Here is an 8,164-nt window from a genome sequence, read left to right as displayed (position 1 = left end):
AAAAGTTTAGTGCAGGGAAAATTTTTCTAGCTGTATTTAGAGAGTGACCTGAGATGTGGGAAAGTTGTCTAGTGCTTATGTTATTTTTTTCACCCACTTTTGAATTCTTTGAGGCTACATTTCCCCTGAGTTGAGCAGAGATTGCCACCCACCTTGGCTCTTCCTGCCTCTGGCCTGACAGAACCTCTTTGTTGTTTTATCTAATCAGATTCAGAGGCCCTGCTATGGTTGGCTCACTTGGATTTTTCAAGGAGGTTATATTTCTTATTTCCCAGGCTTCAGAAGAACTAAAAATAACTGGGTGAAAATCTGAAAGGCAAAGCTGCTCTGTCTGCCAGCATTATAAGGAGATAGGATCAGCCTGAACCAAGAGAGAATGTCTCTGTCCTGTGATGATTAAAGCAGACTTTTATCTTGTACCAGTTTGGTAGCTAGAGCCTCTGGCTTGTTTTATGTCTATAGCTAATCAACTTATTTTTCCTTGTTTGTCCATTAAAATATCCATATGAACACCGATGTTTGCATGACCATCTTACAAATCAAACTGCTTGGCCTTCACTTCTGTGCATCTAATATTTAAAAACAAAACAAAACCAAAAAGCAACTGGTCAAGTAAATTTAAAATGGCACCAATGGAAAACGTTCTATCCAAATGGCCGCTACCACCAGTGGTACACTTAGAGCCATTTTTTACATTTCAGTCTCATGCTAATTTTTTTACCACTCAATGTAGGATCTCCTCCAGAAGACCGAAGAGTACAGGGCCCTAAGACTCATTACGAAGGATTTGCTCATCAAGATAGCTACTCCTTTTTTCTTGAGGCTTTGCCGGCAGCAACATCCATCTCCAGGTTTTCAAAAGCCGGATTATGCCCATGAAACATGGGTGAGGGAACATCTGTCATACATGAAAGATAAAATATATCTGGCTTTGCCTTTTCATGTTTTATTTTTTAGAGCCATAAAAAATTAAGAGACTAAGTCAGGGAAAAAGTTCAAAAAAGGAGTTTGTACCATTAACTCTGCTAGGGCGTCAGAGGAGATATAGGATTTCAGTTCTGAACTTACAAATATGTGAAACTGGAGATTATGAAAATAAATATTTAGCCATTTTCCTAGTTGTCTTTTTGTAAAGGTTAACAGTTTCATACTGAATTAAAAGCAAACAAACAGTGGTGAATTAAGAACTTTGTTCAAACTGCTTTCTTTGTCATGTTTGCAGTGATAACCCCTCCTTATAAAGCTGAGCAATAAAAAAGGATAGACCTTCTAAGATAACACTCAAAAATGACATTATTATTGGAAAGCATTTACATGCAACATGGAAATTTTAAAGAGTAATTCATCGTAAATATAATGTATGAATATATATAACATAAATGGCTGAGCTCAATCATCAGGTTTACCAAATTGTTTCATATATCTGAGCCAAGTCCCAGTTAATAAGTCAGAATAATAAAATTGATTTAAGTGTAAGACCATCAGCATATGGGAACAGGAAGGGTATCATTCCCAGTGTCTTTTGACTTTTTCATACTGAATCCAAAAACGATTGGCAGAGATTCCAGGTTTTCTGTGTGGTTTTTGCAAACACTTTTAGGATTCTGACCGCTCTGAAGCCCTGTCATGGCAAGGATCATCTTTTCCTTAGTCACAGATCTTCTCCAGAGTTATCAGTCACTGGTGCTCATGAAATATTTGTTGAATAAATGAACAAAGGAATGAATGTATGAACAACCTGGATAAAATGGTCTCATATCCAGTGATAGATTTTAAATGAGAAATATACAAAACATACAAAACTTTTATCATAGATGATAACATTGTACTATCCCTCTCTAAAACATTGTTCCAATATAAAGCTTTGCAAACAATGAAATAGAAAATTTAAGCTGTTATCTGAAAACCTGAAGCCTTCTGTTACTAAATAGTTACTCCATACAAGGCTTTGTTTAAGAGGAAGAAAGGATGAATGGATTAGCAAGGGACAGGAAATCTCTTTGAGGATCTTTCTGTGTCTGATATAAAGTGGGACGAAGAGAAGAGCATATGGTACAAAAAGGCCACCAACAACAGACAAAATACTATTTTACAAAAATGAAAATGGTCAACATCTGCATGATTTTGCCTGGCTGATAGCCCTGATGCTTATTTTCATTCCAAAAGCTTGTTTTGCTGAGAAATGCTTGTTGTTGTTTGTTGCTCCAACTACCATGCTTGTTCCAAAAATGTGTTCGGAGGCAAAAGGCACAAATGCTTTTGCACAATATTTCTATAGGTTCACCCTTGTTCACAGATTGTTAGTTGGGAGTATCTTGAAAATATTTATGCAGTTCAAGTCATCTGGCAATGAGATCTTGTACACACAAAGTTCTCCATAATAAAGAGAAGATACAGTTCCCCATACTCATTAAATGATTTCACATATTCGACATCTTGTCTGTGTCTAAGTACATATCTCTTCTGTAATATGTATGTACACCCATACAGGAGAGGTCAGTTTTGTTTTTTTTTTTAAAGATTTCATTTATTTATGGGCGCCTGGGGGGCTCAGTTGGTTAAGGGACTGCCTTCGGCTCTGGTCATGATCCCGGAGTCCTGGGATCGAGTCCCACATCGGGCTCCCCACTCAGTGGGGAGTCTGCTTCTCCCTTTGACCCTCTCCCCTCTCATACTCTCTCTCACTCTCTCTCTTTCAAATAAATAAATAAATCTTAAAAAAATTTATAAAAAAAAGATTTCATTTATTTATTTGACAGACAGAGACACATGGAAAGGGGGAAATACAAGCAGGAGGAGTGGGAGAGGGAGAAGCAGGCTTCCTGTGGAGCAGGGAGCCCGATGCGGGGCTTGATCCCAGAACCCTGGGATCATGACCTGAGCCTAAGGCAGACTGAGCCACCCAGGCGCCCCAGGAGAGGTCAGTTTTGAATGAAAAAGACAAAGAGCACAAAGTGGAAGCCCACTTCAAAGGGCATATACTAAGTACACCCATTTTAATTATCTAGGTAAAAAGAGCAGACCCATTTTCTCAATTATTTGCTAAGCACCTACCAATGTCAAGTACTTACCAACACTCTCCTGTAACTTAACAATAGGGGGGCAGGGAAGATACAGAGAGATAAGTATCATGACAAAGCCATTGTTCTTTCCAAACAGTCCATTGGTTTTTAAGCTGTGTTCCATGTGTAGCAGGATTTTGATGGTATAGGTCTCTTTCACACACATATTCATACATATGCATACACACACAACCACACCATTACAAACATACCTGTTTGACATCATTTATTTGTCTTTTTTTTTTTTTCAGAGTGAGGTTCACTGAAAGAAGGTATAGATAGAAGGAAGGGTATGGTATCTGTTCCCATCTGGACTAGTAGATAGGGTTTATTCAAAAGGCAAAGACTAGAGGCAGATGGAAATGTTCAAATGTGCTTTAGGCTGCCGAGAAAGGCATGTCAGAGTATGAGAGAAAAGGCCCTCATGCTCACCTGTGCTGGGCATCAAGCACTGTCCTGACACCCAGGTTAGGGAATTGTGCGTGTACCCTGAGACGCTACCTTGGTGTGGACATCGGGTCTTCATGGTGGCCATGTGTAGCTCCTCCATGTGGCGTCACAAGCAGCTACCAGAAACAAACCGGAGCCAGGGCCGCAGAAGAGAAGCAAGGCAAATCCATCAGTAAGCACAGGTAAGGACTGGGGGATACTTTGGAGGGAGGCTGTGAGTCTCCTGTTACAGGTCTGCATATGCATACAGACAGATGTATAGTCTATCTGGAGCCTTAGGGTTCTGAGGAGGTGGGTCAAGGCTGTCCTGGGACGCCTGGCCTCTGTGCCTGTTTCAACCAGAGCCTCTCTAGTTTCAGATGTTTTATAAATTGGGGTTCTGTGTCATAAGGCCTTTGAAAAAATATTCTGCTGCTTTTAAAATGTAAATTACAAAATGAAATCATAGTGTACCTCTTTTTTTTTAAGAGGAGCCTTTATTTCCTTGTTTCACAAATAAACTTGGCTGAATTGGTTGCTTTTTGGCGATTAGTCGAAGAGACCAAATCCCATATCCTTGCCTGACTCCTCCGACTCCTCCTTTGCTTCAACCTTGGCTGGGGCCGTGGTGGCAGCAGGTGCAGAGGTGGGGGCAGCGGCCACGGGGGTAGCGGCCACAAACTCAGATGGATCAGCCAAGAAGGCCTTGACCTTTTCAGCAAGTGAGAAGGTGTAATCAGTCTCCACAGACAAAGCCAGGACCCACTTGTATCCATTGATGATAGAATGGGGCACTGATACAACAGTCAGGTAAACTATCTGCAGACATACGCTGGCAACATTGCAGACACCCTCCAGGAAGCGAGAATGCAGAGTCTCCTTTGTGATGTCAAGCACTTCAGGGTTGTAGATGCTGCCATTGTCAAACACCTGCTGGATGATCAGCCCAAAGGAGAAGGGGAAGATGTTCAGCATGTTCAGCAGTGTGGCTTTGCTGGCTCCCACTTTGTCTCCGGTCTTAATCAGCTGCACATCATTCAGGATTTCAATGGTGCCTCTGGAGATTTTAGTGGTGATGCCTAAAGCCTGGAAGAAGGAGGTCTTCTCGGGCCTCAGACCAGTGTTCTGGGCTGGCACAGTGACTTCACAGGGGGCTATGGCACCAGCACGGGCGGCAGCTGGCGCCTTATTGGCCAGCAGCATGTCCCTGATCTCAGTGAGGTCCTCCTTGGTGAACACAAAGCCCTCATTCCCCCGGATATGAGGCAACAGTTTCTCCAGAGCTGGGTTGTTCTCCAGATACCCTCGGATGGCCTTGTGCATCATGGTGTTCTTGCCCATCAGCACGACAGCCTTCCCGCGGAGGGACATGCGGATCTACTGCATCTGCTTTGAACCCACATTGTCTGCTCCCACAATGAAGCATTTCGGATAATCATCCAAAAGTTGGATGATCTTAAGGAAGTAGTTGGACTTCCAGGTCACCCTGTCTTCCCTGGGCATCACGGCGGTGCATCAGGGATTGCCACGCAGGGTTTAAAGACGATGTCACTCTCACGAGGACAACTGGAGAGAAGAGCCATTGTGTACCTCTTTTTGCTAACTAAAATTGAGGTTGAATACCTTTCACAAGTTATGCAACAAATAGCTGGTCATTGGATGAAAGGAGCTGTAAAGTAGCTTTGAGAGTGGTCACTGCTGATATTCTTGAGGATATTTTCTTTAGCCAGCTATTTACCTATCTATAGCTCTCAAAGGTGCTTCATCTACTCTGATCACCTAAATACTCTGATCACGCCATTCATACTTTTCCATCCCTCACTTTTCTGCTCCAGTTCAGTTCTGTATATGTACCTGCCTACCGGGTAATTGTACTTTAAATATATATCCAAAACCTCTTTGGCTTACCTAATCAATGGCCCCATCAGCCTTCTATCCATCCATTCACCCAAGCTAGAAGACTTAGAGCCATCATCAACTTCTCCCTCTAACCCACAGCATAAGTCATCCAAACCAATACATTTAGCTTCTGGAAAATCTCTCAAATCCTCTTCTCTCTTTCTTAATCACTGCCTTTTCCTTTTAAAGCCTTCATTATCTCTTACCTGACCATCACAATAGTCTTCTACCTAGACTCCTGTCTTCATTCTTTTCTTTACCAATCTCAACATCAACAACAGAATTATTTTTTAAAATACACATATGATCATATCATTCCCTTATTTTAGGTCTTAGATATGAAAAAAATATATTTAGCATAGCATGAGATCCTTCACACTCTGCCCTAACTGCCCTTCACACTCTCCACTTATACATGAACACTATTGACCTAAATAGGGTCATTAGTTGCAAGAATCATGGCTGATTTTTTTGCAAAAAGAATTTCACTTATTGAGTTTCTCAATATATCACATCAAGAGTTTATTGAGAAGATATATTGAGAAACTCATAGAAACCTTGGGAAGATTGAAGAACCAGACTCAGAAAGGCAGGAAGAAAAGGAGACTAAATAGAAAAACCACAGGCAAAAGCAGACTACAGAAGCAAGAGAGTTGAGACTGTTAAGTATGGCCACTACAGAACAATGGTCCTGGGCTTTCTCCAACCACTGCCACTCTCTGGGGACACTGCTTCTGGACATTGGGTGTGCCATGGCCCCACAGCCACTGTCCCTGGAAATTTCAACCCCAATGATGCTGTTAACACCAGAAGGATTCTCGACTTCATGTGTTTTTCTGCCTCCCTTCCTTGCTCCATCTGAGTGGCTAGAACCTGTTAGATAGCCATTTCTTGCCAAGAAAGGGGGAGGTGGTGAGGGGTGCAGAAACAAGAGTCAGACTTGCTGCATAGGGAAAAGTTGGCCATCAAAACTGAAATTAGCTTTGGGGTGCCTGGGTGGCTCAGGTTGTTAAGTGTCCGACTCTTGATGTCGGCTCAGGTCATGATCTCAAGTTGTGAGGTCCAGCCCCACGTTGGGCTCTGTGCTGGGCATGGAGCTTAAGATTCTCTCTCTCTCTCTCCCTCTGCCCCTACCCTCCACCCTGCTGCTCACATACATGGACTCGCTCTCTTTTTCTCTCTCTCTCTCTCTAAAAAAAAGTGAAATTAGATGCTGGACAACAAAAATGGACAGAGGTAGAATCTCTGCTTCAGCTACTTGAGCTATGCAACATTCTCCAAAAGAATGTCTTGCCTCTTTTAAAATGCTGTTCTCAGTATTTGAAAGATGGTTCCCTGTTTCCTAATAAGAGAGCAAGTATCTACCCCTGGTCTAATGTCACCTCCTCAGTGAAGCATTGCTTGCTGCCTCTAGGCAAAGCTGGTACTTCTTCTGTTTATGTTCCACCACACTTGATGGCAGCACTTCACACAGGGTGTTGTAATTATTATGCACTTCACAAGTCAATCTTCCAGGCCAACAGGGCGTTCCTCTTGGCAGGGACTATTTCTCCTATCTCAGTTCCTTTCAGATCCAGGCATCCTGCACAGGACAAAATAGGTCCTCAGTAAAGTTTGCTGAATAATTTTTGTGCTCCCCTAAGCAGAATGTTTGGGGTTCATGGATGACCCCTAGAAGACCCTGGCCTCCATGGTCAATAGCAGAGACACCATCTTCCTCTTGCCCAGTGACAGGAACTGACAGTTTCTAGAACTTTACCATATAATCGCAAGCTGGGAGGCACTCCTGGCATGAACATTGCCCATTAGTCTCATTATCCCCACCTCTCAATTCCACTCTCAGTTCTAAGATTTATTAATGGTGCGGACTTCACTATACTGCTAAGGCTCCATCTGTACCAAAGCTTATGTGCAGTTGTTTTATTGCCATTTTAGTTATAAGCTGGGTAAGATAGCAACTGTGTGAAAAGTTTTCCATTATTTCATAGATGAGAGTTAAAGCATTTCAAAAATATTCAAATCCCGTTGGGTAATCCTCATTCACACTAAAATTTATCTTGTCTTCCCTGTGCTATGATGATAGTAAAGAGCCCATTGTCTCTCCCTAGATTTCAGATTGGAAATGAGATAAAATTCTTCAAACTCTTTAATATCACACAAAACATCATCATCATAAAATAAAATTGGATAATTTTCCGCATGTAATATAGTTATTAAATTATTAAAGACAATAAATCTCATGCTAAGCATTCCATTTTTTTTTAAATTTTTTATTGTTATGTTAATCGCCGTATATTACATCATTAGTTTCTGATGCAGTGTTCCACGATGCATTGTTTGTTCATAACACCCAGTGCTCCATGCAGAACGTACCCCCCTCAATACCCATCACCAGGCTAACCCATCCCCCTACCCCCCTCCCCTCTAGAACCCTCAGTTTGTTTTTCAGAGTCCATCATCTCTCATGGTTCGTCTCCCTCTCTGACATACTCCCCTTTTCTTCCTCTCCTGTTATCTTCTTCTTTTTCTTTTTTCTTAAAATATGTTGCGTTATTTGTTTCAGAAGTACAGATCTGTGATTCAACAGTCTTGCACAATTCACAGCGCTCACCGTAGCACATACCCTCCCCAATGTCTATCACCCAACCACCCCATCCCTCCCACCCCCAACCACTCCAGTAACACTCAGTTTGTTTCCTGAGATTAAGAATTCCTCATATCAGTGAGGTCATGTGATACATGTCTTTCTCTGATTGACTTATTTCACTCAGCAT

General features: G+C 41.9%; 1 pseudogene; it reads right to left on the bottom strand.

Annotated features, from left to right (window-relative positions):
- Positions 1 to 3,968: 3,968 nt before the first annotated feature.
- LOC112815842 (large ribosomal subunit protein uL10 pseudogene) lies at positions 3,969 to 5,054 on the bottom strand (annotated as a pseudogene).
- Positions 5,055 to 8,164: the final 3,110 nt, after the last annotated feature.

Source organism: Callorhinus ursinus, unplaced genomic scaffold, assembly GCF_003265705.2.
Source record: "Callorhinus ursinus isolate GAN/ISIS: 27379988/994484 unplaced genomic scaffold, GSC_fseal_2.0 scaffold6, whole genome shotgun sequence".
Taxonomy (NCBI): Eukaryota; Metazoa; Chordata; class Mammalia; order Carnivora; family Otariidae; genus Callorhinus; species Callorhinus ursinus.
Note: the sequence above shows the minus strand (reverse complement) of the source record. Positions and strands in the feature narration are given on the sequence as shown.